The sequence below is a fragment of the Polyergus mexicanus genome, unplaced genomic scaffold (assembly GCF_030449975.1).
Source record: "Polyergus mexicanus isolate NDT 795.1 unplaced genomic scaffold, iyPolMexi1.0 SCAF_14, whole genome shotgun sequence".
NCBI classification, from domain to species: domain Eukaryota; kingdom Metazoa; phylum Arthropoda; class Insecta; order Hymenoptera; family Formicidae; genus Polyergus; species Polyergus mexicanus.
Window position 1 is genome coordinate 1,717,848 of NW_027223334.1, and position 25,077 is coordinate 1,742,924.

The window sequence follows — 25,077 nt, forward strand, 5'->3', positions numbered from 1 at the left end:
AGTAGAGATAAGCAGTGGTATCAACGCAGAGTACTGTTGTCCCGGACGACGAATGCGGGACAGCCCGACCGGGACGCCGGCGTCGGGAAAAGCCGCGCGGTCCGCCGACGCGTCGCGGCGCCGCGCGACCGGGAAATCCACAAGTGGTTGCGTCGCGGCGTACGTGTATGTGTGTGTGTGTGTGTGTGTGCGCGCGTGAAGATAGATGAATGAGAGAGCGATTGTACGTGTGCGTGCGCGACGACGAAACGTCACGCCGCGCCGCCGCGACGCATGCCGCGCCGCGACGCGACGGTCCCGAGAGGATCGGTCGTCCCAGCAGCAGGGCCGCATCTAGTCCCCCGTTACGGCGGATCTGTTTTCGCGCAAAAGGGACCGCGGACGCCGCTTTCTTATGATCGTTTCACATTTGAAAACATTTTGACATTTTTTTTGATCTCTTGCAAATATTTCTGCGCTTCTCTTAATAACCTAGAAAAATCAGCTGATCCATGTATAATTATTCTCCATTATGTACAATTTACAAATATTCTTCAATTATTATCGATTATATTTCGAAAAAATTGTTAAATAATTAGATTGAATAGATTGGACAGATATGAATTATTCTTTTATGTAAAATATTATATTTCTCTGTAGAAAAAATTGTTACAATTTTTTTTCTAATTTTGATGCATACATGTATAGAGGCGTCTCGTTTCTTTTACGCGATGAAAGAGAGAGAGAGAGAGAGAGAGAGAGAGTCTTGAGAAATTTAAATTTCGAGATACAAATAATTATAAATAATTATTACGTATTTAATAATATGTATAATAATTTTAATATAAATAAATTGCATCTAATAATTCATAAGGCGTTGTTGATTACTCGATTGAAACATCCTCGAATTTCCTTACATTCTTATTTACAAACATTTCTTTTCCGTTGTTACAGACGCACACACGTCTCCTCGCACATTTTCGCATCTCTTACACTTCTTTTTCATTCATCGTTTTGGTAAGCCCAATGTTTTGTTTATTCTATATCTTTTCGATATATTGTTAACATCGTTTTTTTTTTTTTATTTATTTCACACATTGACTTTGTTCCCCCATATTAATTGCACATTCATATATATTTCATGTCCATTTATATGTGTGATTAATCATTTTATACGTTTGAACATGACATGACTCGGATTGTTTATATTAATAAAAAAAATTATGGATTTAAAAAATAATAAATTGATAACGTAATAATTTGATGGCTCGTCTGCATTACCGCGCAACATTGGGAGAATCGGAAATGCAACTCGCCTTGTAGCTAAAAGATGTCGCCATCAGTTTCATACTAAACTGGTCTTTAACTGTTTGGATCTAAAAATAGATGCGCTCATCGAAGAAAATACATCCCAGTATTATTCAATTTATTAACGACGCCATTATTAATACTTTTATATAATTTCAACTTTTATTATTTATACGTATCGTAAAATGAAATATAAAAATTATTGTATGAAAATGAGTTTCAGCCTATAAGAACAATCGCTTAAAATTTGCGAAAACAAATTTTAAGATGCTTAATACATAGTATGAAATTTATTTAATTTTCGTACAATGTATAATATATATTTTGCGAAATTATCAACTAACGATTACATTGTGTAAGTCGCGAGAGAGACATGACATTCTCAAGCGCGCTCAAGTCAAATGAAATTTATACGTAAAACGCAATTCATTGTTAAAGATACACCGGTCGTTTTCGATGATGTTATAAAAAATATCGCGTTAAATTGATATAATACGAACGAGGATAATTGAACGTTCGTCGAACGGCGCGACGAGCTGAGTTTTATACATACGTCGCGAATAAAAGGACACTGATCGGAGGACGGAGGACGAAAAATAAAAAAGCCGCGACACGTCCGTGTGAAAGATTAAATCGCATTCATATCGTGTCGCGTTATTTCATCGCGAAACGAGCGCGACTTGGGTATATCCGGGCAAACATTTCTCGCGCCCTTTCAGACGAATTAGCGGAAACGGCCGCGACTTTTCCCGCCGCCGTCGACGTCGCGAAATATTTCACGCGAATTTTCCCCGACGCGAAAGACGGTCCGCAACGAACGACCGTCGAACAATTTCGCTCGCGAGATACAACGCGAGCGAAAGAGGCCAGCGATCGGGGTAGGTAGATAGATAGATAGATAGATAGATAGATAGATAGATAGATAGGTGGGGGGGGGGGGAGGGCGAGACGTGTGCCGGGCTTCGGGCACGTGTCAGCCGAGTGTTTTACTAGCCTTAATTTCGCGTGCTTTCGTAGCCAATATGTCGGGGCAGTAAATTCCAAACTTTCCGTCGAGCTTAGCCGGGAACCGGCGTTACGCGTTTTTGCGATCGCGGTTTTAACGACCTGCCCCTTCCACTCACCTACCTCCCCCCCTCCCCCTCCCCCGACCCTCTTTCGGTGGTCCGAGGAAAAGCTCTGCCGGATATTAATTTCGTAAATAACTAACTTCCGGCGTCGACGAGAGAGACTTTACGCGCTCCCCTCCCCCCCTCCCCCCTTCGGCCTCCGCACCCCTTCTCTTGCCGCCGCGCGTGAGACTTGTCGTTAGCGACAAGTTATTCGGCGGGAGCGTATCTCGCGAACGGGCGAGCCGCGGAAATTTTTTTTTTTTTTTCGCCCGGCGAAACGGGGGGTCGGCGCTCGCAAAACAAATTACGCGATTCGTCGCTATTTCCTTCCGACATTGTGCCGGGGGGGAGGGGGCCCTTGGTGAAAGGAAGGCCGAGCTTTGAAATTCATTGCGCGCCATTGTGCGCGGTCGCCCTTATTTCGGTGACGCGGCGAGGAGAGGAGATGGGAGGGGGGAGGGGGGAGGGGGGGCCCGTGTACGACGCACTAAAAATGAATAAGACAGAGCGATTAAATATTCGTCGAGAGAGCGGCGGCGGCGGCGGCGGCGGTACATAAAAATTCACCACAGTCGGCCGGAGAGAAAACCACACAGACACACGCACGCACGCACACACATAATATACATACATACATATATACATACATATATGTATGTATATATTTATACGGGCATATGCTAGAGAAAAGAGAAGAGAGAGAGAGAGAGAGAGAGAGATGATCAAAAAAGGGGTAGAGGGGGGCCGAGAGAACCGGGGGCGGGGGAGAGGGAGGGAGAGCCGTGAATCGATTGAACCAACATAAACGGTAGGACTAATAAAAAAAAAAAAAAAAAAAAAACAGTAATTTACTTTACTAAAACATAAAGCCACGTCCGTGGCCGGCGAAGGAAGGCAAACACATTAAACATTTAGTGGGCATAATAACCCGCGGCATACGTAATACGGCTGGCGCCCTTTTCACCGATGGCCATGAATAATGTACACACGCCAAGATATGACGTAGACTCGCGCGCTAGACTTGTGTGTATTTCAACGACGGGTGGGGCGGAGGAGGAGGGGAGGGGAGGGGGATTGGGGGGAGTAGATCGACCGACCGGTGCTATTTCCAATAACCGGCAACGGTATCGCGTTCGCTATCGGGGCGATAGGCGAACCGTAAGACCAACGCGCGAAGGAGAGTCTGTGGGGATTCGGTGGGGTGGGTGGGTGGGGGGGGGGCGGGGGAGATGGGTAGGCGACATCCTTCGCGCCCGTCGTTTCCGTCGATTGTCGCCGTCATCGGGCTCGTGCCACTTCGCCCTTATCTGTTTTACGCGAGTTTAACCTACGGAATAGAGTTATCAGAGATCGTTGAATGGGGCTGCGAAATGTGTTTTTCGAGTTAAGGGGTAGGCTTACACTTCCGCTTCTTTATAAATCAGTTTCCATTTATTCTGCTAAACGTCGAGGGAAATATCTGAAAAATGAAAGTAAAAATACATTTGTATTAAAGTTTAAGATTGATTTATTCTGGCAGGGGAGAGGGGTATATTTATCAAAAATCGATTTACTCGTATATACAGATTTTTTTAATCGATCTAGAATATTTTTCATAATAATTTTTCTAATAAGAAAAATATGTACATATATATAAAAGAATCTAATATAATTTTATTATCGATTAATATAATGTATCATTATATATCGAAACAGAGAAAAATCATTTACATCATTTAAAATTGATTTATTTTGAGAGGGGAGAGGGGTATTTATCAAAAATCGACTTACTCGTATATACAGATTTTTTAATCGATCTAGGATATTTTTCATAATAATATTTCTAATAAGAAAAACCATTTATATAAAAAAATCTAATATAATTTTATTATCAATTAATCTCTCGATTAATTGATATAATCAAATTATATCATTGCACATCGGAAAAAGAAAAAATTTACATCATTTAAAATTGATCCAAAATTACACTATTAACATGTAAGTTACGTTGTATTACTCGATACGAAATATGTCTTGAGCATTTCCGTCTGAAATAATCAGTCGATCACCCTCGCGCGAGATATACAGCTTCGGTGATTAGGTCGACGATTAGCTGCGAACGAGTTGTCGCGAATTATTCGCACTGATCCGCCGCGAGGGGTCAGGGCGATTTGTATATCGTATCGGGGCAAGCATACGCGCGAGAACAGCGCGAGAGGAGAAGTAATGAAGTTCGCATTCCAGGCTATCTGGAGCATAGAATGACAAAACAATAAATCGCTTATCGCGGCACCGTGATGGTGTTCGCGTGCCGTCTACTTCTCTGGTCGTTCCTCGTCGCGACGTAAAGCGACTCGCCGCGTAATTCGCATAGACGCAACACGCACGCCGCGATAAGAGTCCCGCTTTGTTGTTCAGATCGTACAAATGCAAATCTCCCGGAACGTGCTCGATTCGCGCGAAAATTAAATTTACGCAGTATCGGGTTAGGCCTTGATTTCTTTGTAAATAATTAACGATGAATTTTTTTTTGTACCTGGAAATTTTATCGGGATTCAGGGATCTTTTTTTTTTTTTTTTAATTCCCTCTTTGATAATTTTGCTTTTACACTGTAGGCAATAAGCCAAGTTGTGTGAGAATTGTGTGTTTGAAATATATTATAAATATATAGATATAAAATAAATATTAGGTGTACAACTTTGCTTCCGCCGTTTTTTTTCCGAAATTCGAGGCTTTATTGTAAAAAACTGGTTACACATTTATGATTCGAAGTATTGGCCACTCCCAATGATCGTGCCAATTCTTTTTGACTTTGACTCGAGTCTTCGTTAAGTAATGCCTCCAATTCTGCATCTTCGAAAATCTTCTCTCTTCCACCGCTATGCCGCGCTTCGACGTGAAAATCACCGTTCTTGAAGCGTTGAAACCACTCACGACACGTTCTTTCACTAATAGCGGCTTCACCGTAAGTATTTGAGAGCATTCGATGAGCCTCAGTCGCAGATTTCTTCATATTGAAGCAGGAAATTAAAACCTCCCGCAAATGACGAGAATTTGGCTCGTAAACTGACATTTTCAATCGAGAATAACTTTATGACGCAGACACAAATCGACTAATGTTTCTATGGGGTTATGTTGACAGATGCTCAAGTTTATCGCATGACATCTATGATCTATTTATTTCGACCACTACTTACCGCTAAAGCCATCTATAGGAAAACGGCGGAAGCAAAGTTGTACACCTAATATGTACATATTTTTTATTTTAATTTTTAGTGATAAAAAAAAATGAAAATGTTACGCGAATTAAAAATTTTTATTTTAGCGAAAAAGATAGTCGGTCATTTTTTCTTTTTTTTTTTCCATTACGTTTGTAAATCCAGCGCTTAAAACTTAAGTGGCTTTGTATATTTCTTCTTTGTATAAATCAAAAGTATTAGAAAATATGTACAAGAAGAGAAACTTATTTTTTAGAAAATTGCGCCGAAAAATCTTTGAAACATTTCTTTTTATCTGGAATTTTCAATAAAGATAGATCAGGGAATTTTCAGGGAAGTTTTTTGAACACTCTGGATAAGATTCTTATCAAAAGTGAATTCTTTCGCGCTTTTGTTGACCGTTGAATAATTTGACAATCAAATAAATGAATTGCTTCGCACATTTTTTTTTTTTTTTTTTTTGCTGTCTCAAGAAATTACTTTACTATCTTCTATATCAGGTCGAGACGAACGCGTTTCATTACTGTTGCAACGATGGCAGTTGTAGTGACCATTGTGCTCGACAAGAGGGTTAATGCCGCAGTCTCGGCTGAAATGCGTGAAGAAGGAAGAAAGGGGTAGATTCGCCGTAACGCCGTCATGTCGATCCCTCGCATTATTCATCAGTCGTTCATCTTATCCATCTGGCGTCCAGTTTTTTTTTTGCCAATCACATATAACAATTTTTGCCTTTGCAACTGCCATTCCATATATGGAACGGCCGATTAGAAAATGATGTCTTTCTTTCCATCTTATCCGTAAAACGATCTCATGTATAAATAATATAACGTCGTATCTATCGGTGAGAGAAAAAGAATGCCAATAATAGACTCCAAAATTATAGTCGATTCACGGACGATTTAATTAGACGCGATGATTTTCTTATTCAATGTAAAAGCATGGAAGAGAATGTGTCACGTTGTAATATATAATCGTCACGTATCTATCAAGTTTCAATTTTGATGAAAGCAAATTTTCCAAAATTATAGCCGATCGATAGATTTAAGGGTTAACTTCATTAGGATCGATGATTTTCTCATTCCCGTAAAAGCGCGAAGTAGTTCACGTGTCACGCTGAAATTTATACAATAATCATATCTATCAGAAAACTCTAACACAGAGTTTCCAAAATTATAATCGACCAAGGAGCGATTTAATTGAGAGCGATGATTTTTTTTTTTTCATTCGTGCAAGCGTGAAAAATCTCGACGTATGATAAAATATACATAACAGTCGTACACGGAGTATCTATGGATGATTAATTGTAACGGTACGAAAGAGAACACTCTGTATACGGCGGAGAGTATTTTGAAATTTGTATAAAATTGTCAAAACTACCGTCAGCTGATTCTCCCTTAACGCCTTAATTATAACGACGATGAACAATTATTTCCTGCCCTGATAAAAAATACGGATCAAACCCATCGCAGCAAATCCGTGGAAGGCTTTAAAAAGCGCTTTTATGATTTTCGAGGAATTAAGGATATTTATTTCTCGGACGGTGCGACTCGTTGTACGAAGACAAACGCGGGGAAACAAACTCGCGATGTTTCCGGCGACGGACAATACGAGCGGGATTCTTCGGACGTTCAACAAATGGCGGGGAGGGTCGTCGCGTATTATTCAAAATCATTGTGAGTACCGACGATGTTGATAAAATATACCGCGACGCCGCTCGTGAAAACAGGCTGCGATAAGGATAACTGAGGAAAACGAATGGAGGCTCGCGATTTAATCCGGAACGAGTTGGTGAAATGAAATGAAAAAAGAGAAAAGGGACTCGGCCGCGCCGAAAATGAATTGCAAATGACAATAGGGATACTAGGTTTGTACCTGTTGTAATAATTTGCATCGAGCCGCATCGTGTTTACGTTCATTCGCGAATCCCGTATGTTAAAAGTACCCAATAGTCGTCTCTAGCAACTGCGTTGCCCGTCTGACATATCTTCGTTTTCAGAATAATCATTCCGCCGGAAATCAAAGAGGTTTACTTCGACGAAAGATCGATTATACATAACTACAACTATAATATTCCGTATATAATTAAAAGTATAAAATTGACGATTGTGAAGAATTTTATTTTATATCAACGATTCTCTGTCAACGATAAAAATTGAAATGTATCCCGAGCGCGATAGTTTACACCGTCATTATTTGCCGCTAATTGTATTTTCCGGATAATACGCATTTACGCTGATTGACGTTAGAGTTGGAGTATAAATTTTACCGAAAAAGCCAGGTGGATAGAGGGAGGGGGGGGGAAAGGGGGGAAATATCATTCGCGCCGATCGCGTACTCTCGCGCCATCGTTTTGACACGCTCACCTGTATTGTCAGTTTGCCCTGTGGTGTCGTTGCTGAAAACGTCGCGCCCTGGGCGCGACGGATCCGTCGGTTGACGAAGGGGCACCCGATCATCCGAACCTATAGTCCCCGGGAAAGCGGGGCAGAGAACGACGAGAGCGAGCGCGCGAGTAACCCGATAAATCGCCGTCCTCGTCGACAGGGGGTAAAGGGGGGGGGGGCGGGCACGAGAGAAGAGGGAGGAAAGGTTAGGGAGGACGGGGGGGGGGGTTCTGTGGGGGGTTAAGAGAGGTGGGTGGGGAGGGGGGGTGATTGGAGGGGGCACGGATACCGTCATAAAGGCCAGCTCAAAAGTCAATCAAGCGGGCCGAATTACGTCGAAAAGCGCGACGGGACGCGCGTGAACGCCCGCGCTCACGCGAGCACCGATATACAACAAAATGAAAGCTATCAGAGGTGACAATCCGCGGACGACAAATCAGCGTGTATATTTAATGCCCGTGGTGCCGTGCCGTGTCCCCCGCTCCCGGAAAAGACCCCGACACCCGCGGCGCGGAACAGTTTTCCCTCTCTTTCTACCTCCCGTTTCCCTTCGTCGGTGCCTCTCTCTCTCTCTCTCTCTCTCTCTCTCGGCTCATCGTACTTCGTCCCTTTTGCCGACCCTCTACCCCCTTTTGCCATCCCTTTGCTCTCGCTCTCGCGTCATCACGTTGTTGCTCTCGGATATGTCACTATGCTACCGACATAACCAACTCGCGTTTTCTTCTCTCTCTCTCTCTCTCTCTCTCTTTTCGCGTCCTCTCTCGTTGTGCCACCCTCCTCGCCTCATCACCCCGCCGCGTGTTATTTGCAACGTGTCGTACACTCTCGCACCCCCGCGATCTAGCGCAATCAGTGCTATTATATTAATATTTATGCCAACCCCTCTCTACCTTCTATCGCCTCGTCGCTCTTCCTCTCTCTCTCTCTCTTTTTCTCTTCCTTTCCCGTTTCCTCTCGCTCGTGCCGTCAGCGATGCCTCGCGCGGAAAAGCCAATCGAAAACAAATCCACTGAATATCCATTCCCCTAGATTGCTCGACATTTCCGCTTGTTGATCCTCGTCGATCGAAAAGATATATCGATGAATCTGAAAAATAAATCGAGGACGATGACAGTGCAATTTTTTTTTTTTTTTTGTAGACAATTGTTATCCACCAATCTGTCTAATCTACTGGAATAAATCACAATTCATAATTCAGAATAAATTTTGTTTTCAGAGAACTAAGGAGGCGCACACACACACACACACATATATAACTATATATCTCTTTAAAATAATGATCGATAAAATAATAATAGATAATTCTTTAGGAACGTTAGATTCTTGAAAAAGAGAACTATATAATATAATGATTTAAAGATGTTATACCAATATATTTCTCTTAATTTGAGAAAATGATATTTCCAGACGAGCGAAGGGACGAGAACGCGACTGTGACGTTGGGTCGATAGATACGCGATATTATTGCAATTATAATCCTGTAATAAACCGGTATAATATTACGATATGAATGTACATCATGGTATAAGATCGTGTAATAGTAGCATATGCAGACAATAACAGTTATCGGAGAATGCTAATTAAAATTATTGAAATTTATTGAGATTACTACGTACGCTTGTACGATGATATAAGAAACGCTCATACAGCACAAAATACTCGTATTAACTTGCGACATTACTTTTAAAATTACCAGGTTGCGCTCTTGATAAATAGCGGCAATTATACGGGTTGTCCCAAGTTCGCTGTGTCTGCCCCTTTAATAATAGATTCATCGAACACGCAGTCAATTTTTCAGTTTCCTGTATTAAATTTAAAATTTAAAATCACAATAAATATAACACACTCATATATTGAAATATTTCACATTAACAATTCAAGCTTGAAAATCTCGTAAATTGGATTACCTTTAAAAATATTTAAGGTTGAGGAGAATTTTTTTAGATCGAAATAAATCGAGATATATTGAATGGAGATTCGCGCGCACAGAGCTAACAATAGATTATTATTAGCTTGTATGAAAATTAAATTGAATAAAAATCTTGATGTCGCAAGGAAAGATAGAATTTAAAATTGCCCTATACATGATTATACTACATCTAAATACGATGTACAATAGTATCGAAAAAATGATTGGCGAAATAGCTCGTCGATGATCAGATTGTGAAATTCGCGAGAGTACGCGAAGTACTAGTTTCACAGATCTCGCGGGGGAAAAATCAGCGTCTGAGATCAAAGACCGATCGAGCGGACGATCATTCGAGAAGTATCGATGGGTTTTGAGGAAAAGGATCTCTCTCATATTTCGAACGGTTGGAAAAGTTCTCGGAAACATATCTAACATATACAACTGCGCAATATATTTTTGTGTTCGACAATATTTTATATAATATATTCCTTAGCCTTGCTCGGAGACGACCCATTTACGCAGTATGTAAATGTATGCGCGTTAGATTCGATTGTATGTAAATAGTAATAGGAACTCTAGTCCTTTGCATAACACTGGGCGTTAACACACTTCTAGCTTTCCATCACGAAGACGATTATTATTTGATTTACATAAAAAGCGAGGACGCGTTTTTCATTGGCGTAGGGAGAAGATCGTCGAGAGAAGCAAAAAGATGTGCTTTCCAGACGCTGTAATATTATGTCTGTAGGAATGGCAGAAAGAATATTGCTACGTGATATATCTAGTAGTTTGCGATTATCGATTCTAAAGTTAAAATAATAATTGTAATATTTTCTGTGTCTCTCAGCCATTTATAGGAATATGTTGTAGAAACGCTAATCGTGCGATTTCAATTTTATTAAAATACAATCTTCACTTTAAATTAAAGTTAAAGAAATATCGCTCTCTTTGTAATATCTTGCATCCCTTTAAAATTTAATTTCCTCTTTTTTTTTTTTTTTTTTTTTAACGTTGAACAAATATTGTATAATCTCACGCTACAATCTTGTAAGAGAACTGGATTCCATTTACATTTGCCAAGGTATCTCTGAATTGGAATTTTATACGATCTTTATATTTTGTAAGAAATGACGTAATTTATATCACGAATAAACAGCTTTCGCATAAAAGCGTCATACAGTTGCTACGAGCGACGACGGCGTTCCACCTCATCGAAACGTGCTCGAGTCGTGGCGAAGAGCCCTCGGATTATTAGAACAACATCGTATTCGATTCTCACGGCTCGATTGGTCCATCGAGAAGGTTCACGACGTCGGTTTACGAGCGATTACGCATTTCTCGAGCTCGTTGAGCACAGTCGAGCCGACCGAGCCACGAAACCGCGACAACTTTCTCCGCGGTATATATATATATATATATATCGAATTTATCCTAGATACTTGGTACAGCGAATCTACGTGTCGGGGATGAGAGGGACTGATCCTGATTCCGAGTCTTCCCTTTCCCTCCCCAACTAGATAGAAAACTCGCTGACTCGTCTGACAGATGCGCCACTCGAACGCCCCGCGGGCGGGTTTTTCTAAATTTCTTATTGGTCAACTAGATCGGGGATAGATATTGTAATCGCTCTCTTAACCGAGTAATCGCCCTTCTATCCCTGGGGCCCTGCCGACCATCCCCGATGCCACCACCCGTCGAGTTTTTTATCCCTGAGTCCCAGCGATGGCGACGCGTCTCTCGACGTGACTGGAAACTCTCTTCGGCACTTTGTCGACTAATATTTATCACAGTGCCATCGGACGCGGTTTGTTTTGAAGCATGCAGATTTGCACTGTCTCGATTCTTTTTTTCTATGTTGCTTATTCTTTCTATTTCAGAATAAAATAATGGAGATTTGTATTATTTATTATTATTTAAAGATTTTTATTTTTTCTCATTTATTCATAATCCTTACCTAGCAGATTAGAATGGCCAATAGAGATTTTTAAGGAATAATAAATGCAGGATAACTTATTTTTTAAACGCTTCCCATAAAATTGATAATATTTTTAATTCTGTTTTCAATGAAATATTTATAAATCAGTATTTACAATAAACTGTTGCAAAAAACTTTTTTGTTATATTTTTTATCGAGAGTCTTTCTCTATCATTAGCATTGTTATATTATAAAGTATTGACGTGACGTAAAGTGACGGCGTTCTGTTGAAGTATAAGTTGATTTTCGAAGTATAATTTTCGGGACATTTTGTCCCCAAGGCTCGTTGACGTTTTGAATGCCGATTGCGCCGACCTCCTGTCGAGTAAAAATCAGTGTCTACTGCGAATTGCAGGTTAGATTACGAGGGGAGGTAACGAGGCGCAGCCCCCCCGTCAAACGAAATCGCATTTCCGGTGAATTTACGAATTGGCTACCCGGGGTGCCTGTTGCCCCGCGCTCGACGTTCTCGGATCTGCCGAAATTCGATTGGGCACGTTGTTAGAAGGATAACCGTGAATTTCGTGGCACGCGCGCGACATACGTGCTGAACAACTTGTAGGATTTGATGTAATAGGATCTAAAAGCTTCGAAGCAGTTGCTCCTAAGATTGGCCAAATTTTCCTATAGAGTATCTGTACTGGCTATAATATTATTATTATTATTCCGTAATAAAATTCCGCTTGACACATTTACGATAAATCCGAGTTATAATTACTGGGGTCCTAAGTAATATCTTTGGAATACTTTTGTTGCGTCCCGTTTAAGTATCGTGCCGTGATTATATTAGATGATTGCATAAGTTCGTGCCCGATTTTCATAGATGGCATTAAGTTACTGCATGGCGGAGTTCTATTGTTTTCGTGTGGTAATTGTTACTTACACCGAATAGATGACGTTGTGTTATGTCAATTTAGCGTCAGACATTGTTCAGATAAGTCCATTTGTGCATAAGAAAAATCATTAGAAATGGAGAACGAAAGGTGCATTTGCGACATGTAATGCTATATGAATTTCGGAAAGGCATGAGTGTTGGGATTGCACAAAAAAATATTCAAAGCGTTTATTTGGACCGCGCTCCTGCTCTCCGAACAGTCAAAAAGTGGTTTGGCAGATTTCGAAATGGTGATTTCAACATGGAGGATCAACCCCGCTCTGGACGGCCTTCTGGCATTGATGATGACATTGTGCATGCCTCAGTGGAAAGAAACCCAAGGATTACAACTGAGGATATTGCTGAGAGGCTGAACATCGATAATTCAACCGCTTTTCGTCATTTAAAAAAGCTTGGATACATTTCCAAGCTTGATACGCGGGTGCCGCATCTCCTGACTGAAAGGAATAAGCTGCAGGAAAACTGCAGGAGCTGCAATGGGAAATTCTGCAGCACCCGCCATATTCTCCAGATATTGCGCCTTCAGATTTTTATCTGTTCCGGTCTTTGCAGAATAGTTTAAATGGCAAGAATCTCAATTCCGAGGAAGCTGTCGAAAACCACCTTACAAACTTTTTTCAAGAAAAACCAAGTTCTTTCTTCAAAAATGGAATCGACAAGCTTATAGATCGTTGAAAAACCATTGTAGAAAAGAATGGAGACTATATAATTGATCAATAAAAGTGTTATCTCTAAAATATAAATATTAAATATAAGTACAAAAGTTTCACGCGTGTGTTTCATATTTTGCTTACGATTACTTGGGGAAATACAATGTTTCGGTTGTTATAGATGAAAAAAAAGAAACATTGAAGAAGAGAGAACTTGTTTCCCTTGTTGAGATCTCAATGGGTTGAAAGAAAGTATTTTCATTTCACGCGCCATTTATAAACTTGTAATAATTCAGCCGCACATAAGAAGATACGAAATATTTCCATTCCATCTTGGAGAAAGTGTACAGAGAAGTTGTTTTTTTTTTCTTTCGCATAATCATCCGTTGAAAGTATTCGCGATCTAGCGTTCCTCGACCCCGAGCCTAACTCGCGCGAACTCAACTCATCGTCTACGTCGACGGAGGAAGAAAAACCCCCTCTTCGACACGAGGGGGAGGGATCGCGCAAAGCTACGAGCGATCGATCGTGGTCGAACTTTTCTCTCGCGGAATATTCGAAACGATCTCTCTCACGATTTCCCTAAGTCGAGGAGGATCGATCGGATAATTCATACGTGGTACTCCGTATACGATAAATACGAGAAGGGAGAGAGCGCTCTTACGTTAGACGCTCTCACGAAGAAGAAGAAGACAATCTCCCCTCCCCGCCCCCTCTCAACCCCGGCCGCGGATCGCGAATCACCGGCATCACTGCGCGGATGATCGGTAACTGATAGCAATGCAGCGGCATCGAGGCGCAGACCGCGGGCCATAGAATTATGCATTATGCCGAATGCACTCGCTAAGCAGTATGATCGGCCCAAATGGCACGATGGCGGCGATGGCGCGGCAATTGCGAGGGGGAAGAGAAGCGGGAGAAAGAGAACGATAGGCGGAGGCTCTCAGTGGTAGATGATCCTCGTGATTCCTTCATGATCCGCGATATATCGAGGGAGGATCGGTGAAGAAGGAAGAGGAGGCGAGAGAGGGAACCGCGGTAACAAGCCGATCGTGACTCGCTGCTTTCGTACGGTAGCTTATTCGCGAGAGCTGTTGCAGCACCCGGTGAAATCCACTGTCCCATTGGCGAATTGCCTTCCTTTGAAGAGCGGCGAGAGGAAGAGAGAACCAGAGAGAGAGAGAGAGAGAGAGAGAGAACTACCACTTTATCGCGGCCACTTAACGGGCCGGTTCACCACCAAATCGGTTCAACAATTTAATCGGTTTAGAAACGTGCACGCGCGATCGTATAAAGACAATGGAAATATGGTAGAAGAGAAGAACTAAAACTATGGATTGAGAGATGAGCGTGTAACGCTAAATTACAATAATACGCATCTTCGATAGGCATACCCTTTCACGCTTCTGAATTCTTTTTTCAGCTGATGTCATCCATTCTCTACTTTCAGTACTTTTTCTTTACAGGCTCTCTTTTTATTTATCATCACTCTCGCTTAAAAGTATATATTTGATGATCATGGGATAATGGCATATTGACGATAGGTCAAACAAAACTAAAAGAAGCTCAAAGAATGTAGGATAGAATCACTTAGGATTCTAAGGCAACTTTTAACACATATATTTATATGATTAAATACAAAATATCGCAAAGTACGCAAACGATCTTTCCTATTCTATTCGAGTATAAGCATTCCCGCTCAATCTCCTTCTGGCCTCCCTTCGAGTGTCATTGTAACCTACCTGCATCAGACACCATTATCGCATCAGCTCGCATACATAGACAGAAGCAACGCGCCTCCTCGTTCTCTTTTCTCTCTGTTTACATATCGCACGATGCGAATGCACAGAAGCCGGTCAATCGATGCCGGCGATCGATCGCGACAAACGTATGGGGAGATGGAAAGTGCCACGACGGACGATGGCATGACGAAGGAAACGAATCCAACCGACCGAGCGAAGCAACATGCGAGCAAGCAAGCAAGCAACCAACCAACCAACGACCGATTGACTGACTGACTGACAGGGAAGTTTATCGAGTCGATATCGTAGGGAAAAGAATGCGCTAACGACGTCGGCGTAAGTAAGGATCCTCCTCATCGAAGGATTCGGTACTACTGTCAGCGACCCCATCGCCTATCGAGTCCTCGACACTGAAGGGCTCGCTAATCACCCGCGCCTCTTGACGCAAGTTAGATTGTTCTCGGATGGTGTTTTCCGGCTACTACCAATACATTTGGCCATCGATATAATTTTACTAGAAGGAAAATATGTTAATGAAAAATTGATTAAGAAATATTGTTAGATAAACCATTTTCCTTTGAACAAAATTGCAATTATCGTCACAATCGTATTTTCAAGAAAAGATATACCAGGTATATAAATATGAAACCGGAATTTTTGTATAGAAAATACACGTTTATTGTATGAAAATGATAAAAAATATTTTATTCCAAGTATTGCCCATTGCTAGCTATACATTTTTCCCATCTCTCTGACAATTTGTGGATGCCACGCCAAAAAAACTGTTGCTCCTTTGAGGCAAACCAGTCATCGAGCCATTTTCGTACATTTTCGTAAGAAGTGAAGCGCTGCTCGGCAAGCGCGTGTCCCATCGATGCAAATAAGTAGTAATCGGATGGAGCCAAGTCTGGTGAGTAAGCCGCATGCGAAAGTATTTCCCAACTAAACGCCTCAATCGTTTCCTTGACCGATTTTGCTGTGTGCGATGGTGCATCATCATGAAGCAAAATCACTTTGTGTTGCCTTTTTTGATATTCTGGTCGTTTTTCACGCAAAGCCTGATTCAAATCGATCATTTGTCGACGGTAGCGTCATCCTCATCCAACAATGTTTGCAATTCGCTGTCTTCAAACTTTTTCGGTGGTCTTCCACGTTCTTCGTTTCTCACGTCAAAATCGCCACTTTTGAATTTTTTAAACCACTCAAAGCATTGTGATTTACCAAGAGCATGCTCACCGTAAGCTTCGACAAGCATTCGATGCGATTCTGCAGCAGTTTTCTTCAAATGGTAACAGAAAATCAATGCTGTCCGCAAATCGTAGTTTCCAGGCACAAAATTCGACATGTTCAACGCTGTTAAAAACTATGCTGTTGTATGAAACTTGTATTGTTGTGAGTTGAAAATCTTTATCAGATGTCAAAACAAGAAAATGGCGCCAATGACGCGGTTTGACGGTAACTACATTGACAGCTAGGGCAATCTATGGGCAAATTCCGGTTTCATATTTATATACCTGGTATCTTTTGTTTTTATAAAATATTTATTACTATTTAAATTTCTTCATACTCTGTACTTTGAGCGACCGAATAAAAAAAGTCAAAATATCTATTCATCAATTAAAATACTTTTTCGCGAACATGATAAAAAACGGGTGACTCGTTAGTAGACGCGACTCTACTTGACAGTGCGAAAGATATGATTTATTATAGATAAATTAATCGATAATAATGTGCGTCGGTATTGATAACTAGTGTTAGTAATTTGATAACGGAGGTCCATGATCAAAGCACTCGGGCACTCGTTCTAATCTCTGTGCGCGACCGACGTTTTAATCACGTTCTCCGATATACATATAGCATGGACGGCATTCGTATTAACCGAACTTCAATCTACGCCCTAACGCCGAATTATTGAATAATATAACGTATTAGCGTGATCCTCGGTCGCGGGTATTAATAAATTAATATCGAAGGTCGCGTTTGCGCTCGCCCTCGTTACACACTCCTCTCGCAGTATCACCGAAATTGTAATCTTGTTCGATAAATTGAAACTGGCCTCTCCATCCAACATATTCAAACCTTCTTAGCTTATCGATCATCCTATTCTCCCCATTAATTTTAATTATATAAAAATATAAATTACAATATAAAAGGCGAAGGGCAAATAATTCTTATATTTCATTAGTATTTTTTAAAATACGAAATATGACGTATAAAATAATACGATCTTACAAGGTTGTTGATCTTGGTTGATTATACATATAAATATATTATTCTCAAAAAAAAAAAAAAAAAAAAAAAAAAAAATACACAGATATATTATGGGTTCTATGAACATATTACGCACAGTGTAAGAGATCCGCATGATTGTGCGACATCGATGTCTCATTCATAAGTTTCACTTTGCACCTTGCTTTTCCTTTTTCTTTTTTTTTCCATTGAGAACTATTCAGCCAGACAAGATTCAGAACGCAAGGCAAAGTGACCCGATAATGCGGCGTGATGTAAATCCAAAGGTCGTCGAATAATGCAGTATACTTTGTTGTTGGAGACTGAATAAATTCATATCACATTCTTAATTGAATTTTTTTTTTTTTTTTTTTTTTCAATCACACATTGATATAATGCAGTGTCACAGTGGGGTCAAGTTTGTCTCGGTTGTTGTTTTTTAATTATCTTTGCTAATTTCCACCATGTTTAAGGATAAATACGGACTCAAAATAAATACCCGACTATTTCTCTCTAATTAAAATAGATATTTTCGACATTGATTATTACGTTGCATTTCTAGTAAATTCTAGAAATTCTATTACATTGTTAAATTCTATTATTATAAATAGTTAATAAATTCTAATAATTCTATCATATTATATAAATATTGGTATATTTAATCGAACTTGAAGCCGATATCGAAATAATTCCGAGGAAGATTCATGATACATTGTCTTGTTAAGCTCGCATTGTAATTTCATATTATTTATTGCGCTTCTAATAATAACTACGGTGATTATATTTTTTTGATGGAAAATAAAGGACAAATCGGAGATTGTTTCGTAATAAGGAAAAGCAGGTTGCGTTTATTTGTTTCACTAAAAAAGCCTTATAGCATTTATTATAAAATATAATAAACAACATCAATAAATTATTGATTCATTATTGGCAACAATAAACAACACGATATATAATAAATCAATCATATTATTACTTTAAAAAAATTTTATTTTGATACTTCTCACAAGGATGAACTTTCTTTTAATAAATCGGGTTTGTGTTTTAAAAATTCCACATATTATTCACTAATGAAAATACCCGTTCAGCGGGGGGCAGGGGCGGGGGCGGTGGGGGGGGGTAGGGGACGGAGGTATTAGATCCGGGGAGACGGAAGTAAAATTCGACAATTTTACTATTTCAATTCACAAAATAATGGACAAAATGGCCATTTTAGGGGAAAAAAAAAAAAAAATAAATAAATCTAAAGGTCGCGCGCATTTAATCGATTCGCCTCCGCGAACCGCGTATTCGCTAGATGACGAGAGAGGTAACGTAATGTAGCGTTACGCTTTATCGGCGATCCGTTAACGAATTAGTGCCGCCGTAACGATCCTCCCCTCTCCGCCGTCCGTCCCTCCGGGAAGATCGCCATTCCGGTCTCGGTTTAATAAGTCGCCCCGGTATATATGCATTAAAATCCCTAATTCTTATTCATCCGCCTCTCTCTCTCTCTCTCTCTCTCTCTCTCTCTTCATGGATCTCTCCGCTATTCGGGATCTCGCAACAAACCGACAATTGTTTCTTCTAGATCGGCCGCGGTTGATGATACGTTACGCAGTGGGAAGAAGAGGGTTGGCGGGCGGGCGGGCTCGGAGGGAGGTTGGTAAAGGGTGGAGGAGGGGCGGGGGGGGGGGAGGGGTGAAGTAGGAAATCGGATCGCATGTCTACCACGAATCTTTCCGCCATCTTGCGAGAATTCTTTCCACAGCAGCACAGAGCGACGAGCGGCGAAAACCGAGCTCTGCGATTACATTCCCTTATAAATATGCAAATATGGCGGGCACGGTGCACGGCGTCTGGATGAGAGGGAGGGGGGAGGGGGGGGGGAGAGAGCGACGAAGGCAAGGAGTCCGGGACGAAAGCAGAGTGGCGCGCGGGGGAAAGAAAGAGAGAGGGGGGAAACCGGGGGTCCCGGGGCCTCTTCGTAGTAGGGGAAACGGGCGATGGCGAAAAGAGAAGGAGAGAGGGGAAGGGGGAGCCTTCTCTCCGCTTTCTCTCTCTCTCTCTCTCTCTCTCTTTCTTCGCGAAAAATAAAGAGGTCTCGCGGTAATAATTATTGATTAGGTATTCGTGACCGGCTCGACCATTGCTAGGAACCGGTACGGTGCATAAGGCGGACTGATGCATAAGTGCAGCCGGCTTGATGTTCGTCTCCTCCTTCTCCCCCCCCCCGCCACACCCCCTCCTCCTCTTTCCCCCTGCATCGTTTCACCCTTTCCTCCCTTTTACTCCCTTCTCTATCTCCCGTCCCTCTCGCCCGCGTGCTCACCCTCGTTTATTATTCCCCCACCCGCGTCTGTTGCCGTCTTCTTCACGTGTCGTATTCCGCACGACCGCAATGGAGATGTCTCGGGGGATTTATCGGTCGTTCGCGCGGTAAACGAACGAAATCTCCATTCTTGGATAACGCTCTCTCTCGCCGCCGCTGTCTTATCGCTCATGAGGATGCGCGCGGTGAAAGTTACCGGCGAGGAAAGGAAGCTTAAAGACGACGATGGCTGGCTGGCTGGATGGATGGATGGATGGATGGATGGATGGATGGTTGGTTGACTGGCGTTACCGGGAGATCCTTACTTTTATACGTCCCCGCCACCGATGACTACAAAAAGTTTATTTCCCTACGTGTCCCGCGGCTCTCTCGGCAGACCTCGTTTACAATGCGCGAGACCGCTAACTTTCCTATATCACCTTTATCGTCGCGCGTCTCTGCGGGAAGAGACAACGACTATGAGAAGAAAAGATCACTTCTACTCGAACAATACTGATCGTGATAGACAACAGAATAGATAAATGAAGTGTGTCGTCTTAAACTTAGGTTCTATTTAAGCAACGTGAGCTTATCGGACTCCTTTCGTATAGATAACAAAAGATTATTTAACACGAAGACTATTTCTCGGATGAATTTTTAATTTAATAAAATTCTGTACAGCTTTAATTTTTTTATGTATCTTGTCTCCGCTAACAAAAAAAAGGTTAACGTTACTCTCTTCAAACTTGCATTTGAGAAACTACTATTCCGACTCTATTCCGACCATAATAATACATTTTATATAAATGTTGGAATAATTAATGTAGATAGAGAATTTCATTATCTTTGTTAAATATAAATATATATGATAGATTTGAAATATTTCTCTGAAATATTTGAACCTCTCATGATATTATACGTCGGCACGAATATTCAAATATCTGAGGGAGTTTATCGATGGGATCGACGTCGGGGGGAATTAGAGGAGCGATTGGATCGCCAAAGATCGGCTACCGCGCTACCGACAATGCGTCGATGCGCATCCAGGACGACCCGGAGGTAAGAATAATAAAATCGACCGAGTAAAGACTGGTAGCCGGAGTCCAGGAGCGGGCCCTTATCCGAAACCCAGAATTATCAAAATTACCGACGCGGCGTAAGGGCAAGGAGGCGCGCAAACGGCGCATTATGATCGGGCGTGTTTCTGCGCGAAATCCTCTTCCTTCCTAGAATCAAAATGCGCGCGGCGTCGATACGCTTCGCGTGATTTCTTTAGTAGAGAGATAAGTATACGTGTAGCGCGCGAGAGAGCTATATATATATATATATATATATTAGGTGTACAACTTTGCTTCCGCCGTTTTTTTTCCCGAAATTCGACGCTTTATTGTAAAAAACTGGTTATACATTTATGATTCAAAGTATTGTCCACTCCCAATGATCGTGCCAATTCTTTCTGACTTTGACTCGAGTCTTCATTAAGTAATGCCTCCAATTCTGCATCTTCGAAAACCTTCTCTCTTCCACCGCTATGCCGCGCTTCGACGCGAAAATCACCGTTCTTGAAGCGTTGAAACCACTCACGATACGTTCTTTCACTAATAGCGGCTTCACCGTAAGTATTTGAGAGCATTCGATGAGCCTCAGCCGCAGATTTCTTCATATTGAAGCAGAAAATTAAAACCTCCCGCAAATGACGAGAATTTGGCTCGTAAACTGACATTTTCAATCGAGAATAACTTTATGACGCAGACACAAATCGACTAATGTTTCTATGGGGTTATGTTGACAGATGCCCAAGTTTATCGCATGACGTCTATGATCTATTTATTTCGACCACTACTTGCCGCTAAAGCCATCTATAGGAAAACGGCGGAAGCAAAGTTGTACACCTAATATATATATATATATATATATGTGTGTGTGTACTGGTTTTTCAAACACTGCTATTATTATTTAATTATACACGACCGTCGTACATAATCTTTACTTATCGCTCCTAATAATTTCTTTATAATTCCGCGATTTCCTCTTTATTCTATATCATTTACGGATCCTTGGGGCTTATATAAGCATATCAAAACTATTGCTTTAAACGGAAGTCACACAAGCACCGGAAACGTACCCGCAATATTTTTAATCGCATATTCCCTCAACACACACACACACACACACACACACACACAAATGTTGCTTTCAAATATCTCTCTTCCTGTCTTCATTTTTATATAATTTTCGAAATTATATCGCGCCAACATTGAGTTTCGAAGCGCGTCTGATTTTTCAAAATTTCAGACCGTTCTAAATAGATTCGAAGGGCTCGATTTCACGGCCCAATTTCCATCGACCAAATCCCTACTCATTCCATACATCGAACATCCCGTAAAGGAATGCATCGCGGACGCGGGAAGGCACCGATGGTGTGTGCACATGCGGCATTATCATTCACCCTGCCCATTATCCATCCACCGGCATCGACGAGCCAACCCCCTACCGGCATCAACCCCCCACCCCCACCCCCTCCGTAGTCCCCATCGCGGTATCCTCCTACCTCTCGCATTCGACGAGATGGAAATTCAGCGGAATCATTCGCGATTTACGACGGGGCGAACGCGCCGCCGCCATCCGCGCGGCACTTACTTGGGTTTGTATACGCGAGCAAGATGAACAGCGTTATCCGCCGGTCCCTCGACAATGACATAACAGACACCGCGGCGTATGTATCGCGGCGCGAACGAGCGAGGGAGAGAAGGAAGGAAGGAAGGGTGGGAGGGATATTGGGCGAGCGAGCGAGAACGACGCTGCCGTATTTCGAAATGGCCCTGTAATAATAATGATCGTTATTATTAACGTAACGCTGTATTTACTGTGACGTTATAATAATATAATGATCACCGTCGCGATATAATTATATAGGATGATCCACGCTCACTACGCTGTTCCTGAAACGGATAACGCTTGCTGGAAATGATTGTGCGTATACATACATACATACATACATACATATATATATATATATATATATATATATATATATATATATATATATGTGTGTGTGTGTATGTATATATATATATATACATGTATACTTGTATGAATATCTACTATGCCCGCGTAGGGCTATCGATCATTCTCCATCGCGGATTCGGTCGATGCGTAACGAGCAGTAGGGGAGAGAGAGAGAGAGAGAGAAACAGATTTGAGATAATTTCTAGTAGTGATAAAAAATTGTTCAATATTTTAATAGAGTAAAAAATTTAAATTTTATTAATTATTTTTTATTAATATATAAAATTATTATATAACGTTTAATATATATGAAAATTCTCTCCTTCTATATATGTATGTATATGCGTAGCAAGAGAGAGAGAGAGAGAATTTTATATATATAATTTTTATTTTTATATATTAAACGCATGAATTTTTGAATAATTATACTATTTTATAATATATTATAATTTTAATTTTATAATATATTAAACATTAGAAACGTTGAATAATTTAAAAAGAATGATCGAGAACGATAGTTTATAAAAAAATATGAAACATTTTATTAGAAACTGTTTCAAAATACTATTATATATTTTTTGCATGCTTTTAATTATTATTCGCGATATTATTGTCTCTCTCTCTCTCTCTCTCTCTCTCTCTCTCTCTTTCTCTATTATACAGGGTGTAACAGAGAAAGTAACAGAGGTGTAACAGAATAATGAGACAAATCAATCAGTATACAAAAATAATTGTTTAAAAAAAAAATCATTTACGATGTATTTTTTTAAACAATTATTTGTTTTTTCTTTTTGCACTAATCGATTCGCCTCATTATTCTGTACATAAAAGTATTATGGTAAGATTATCGAAAACTGAATATTATACGAATTATTTCATTTTTTTATATCAAAATATGTCAGATTAAAATATAAAATAACTCGAAAAGTATTTAATGAAAAAAATATTTTATTATAATGTCTCGGAAAGCTCTCGAGGTAAGCTACAGGAATATGTAATGAAAAATAGGGGGTTCCGTTAAAAAAATTCGAAGTGATTTTTATACGACCTTGACGATGCTATTCAAGGTCACACCAATATTATTACATAATGCGCCACTTAGAGCTCAACAACTTTTGCACGAAACATTTTTCACGAAAATGCGTTGTTTCTTAAAAAAAAAAAAAAAAAAAAAAAAACTGCTGATACGGGCGCTCTGTTACACACCCTGTATATCTATGTACTTTAAATTTTGATTCAGAGTTGCTGAGTAAGGATTTTATCTTATAGGATAATAAATATTTTCACTTTCTTTTCCTCTCTTCGCGTTTAAATAACAGTATCGTTTTTCGGCCACGATAAAATATGCAAGCCACGTTTCCGGCGCGTTATTCTCACCTTCGTCGAGATCACCGCTCGACAAAGTATCGCCGATGTAACTTCACATATTCGGCGGAGATATTTGAATATTTCCGCAGAGCCGTCGTTGAGCGTGAGAATCGATCGCGGACGCTTACGCGCGTATTACGTAGCGATAATCGACGCAGGTCGCAGGGCCGGTGCGCGGAACAAGGTCCCGCGTACTTCCTCGTAGAATAACAGACGCGGATGAGCGTTCTCTCATAACACTCGCCGCGCGAATATTATCGCTCGCCCTCGACACGGCGCGATCGGCTCTATGCGCCAACTTCGTCGGCAACAAATAACTCGCCTCTCTAGAGCGGTTTCGACGTGGCCGATCCGCCGCCCCGGGATCGCTCGAATTATCTGAAATTACAACAGTTGTTCTCGCGGAGCAATAACAATCGCGATGGGAGAGCGCGCTTTTTTCTGCTCGGACCATCGATCGTTAATAAGAAAAGCAACGAAAGAAGCGAACGGTTCGTCATTCTTTAAAAAATTATTAATATGATATTGATTTATTTAAACTATAAGTAACAAAAATTTATATAAGTTAAGAAAAAAAGATAAAAGTAAATATTATATCTTAACATATACGAATAGCATAATAGAATAAAATTATATATAACAATAATGGCTAATTATAATATATTAAATAGAATATATCGAAATAATAAAATATAATATATTAAAATATAGTAAAAAATAATATAATAAAAAATGACATAACATAAATAAATAATATAACATAATATAAACGAACATGTATAAATAACATAATAGAATAAAAAAAAAAATATATATATATATATATATTACAATAATGATTAATTATAATATATTAAATAAAATATGAAAATATAATATATTAAAATACGACATAATAAAATAAAGTAGAATATATTAAAAAATAATAAAATAATATAATGAATAATATTAAATTATTTTTCTAATAATTTCTTTTTTACAGGGATAATATATTATCACTAACGAAATATATTTTATGTTGCAATTCAA

At 40.3% G+C, this 25,077-nt stretch overlaps 1 protein-coding gene across 2 annotated transcripts in view; it reads left to right on the forward strand.

Annotated features, from left to right (window-relative positions):
- LOC138939514 (protein bric-a-brac 1) overlaps nucleotides 1-25,077 on the forward strand; it is a 378,309-nt gene that overhangs the window by 382 nt on the left and 352,850 nt on the right. The window contains exon 2 of one of the 2 annotated variants that reach the window (XM_070307352.1): nucleotides 934-996. The exons of the other annotated variant lie outside the window; for it this stretch is intronic. The gene's annotated coding sequence lies outside the window, so the exon portion shown is untranslated. The remainder of the gene's footprint in view (nucleotides 1-933; nucleotides 997-25,077) is intronic. 2 annotated transcript variants of the gene reach the window in all.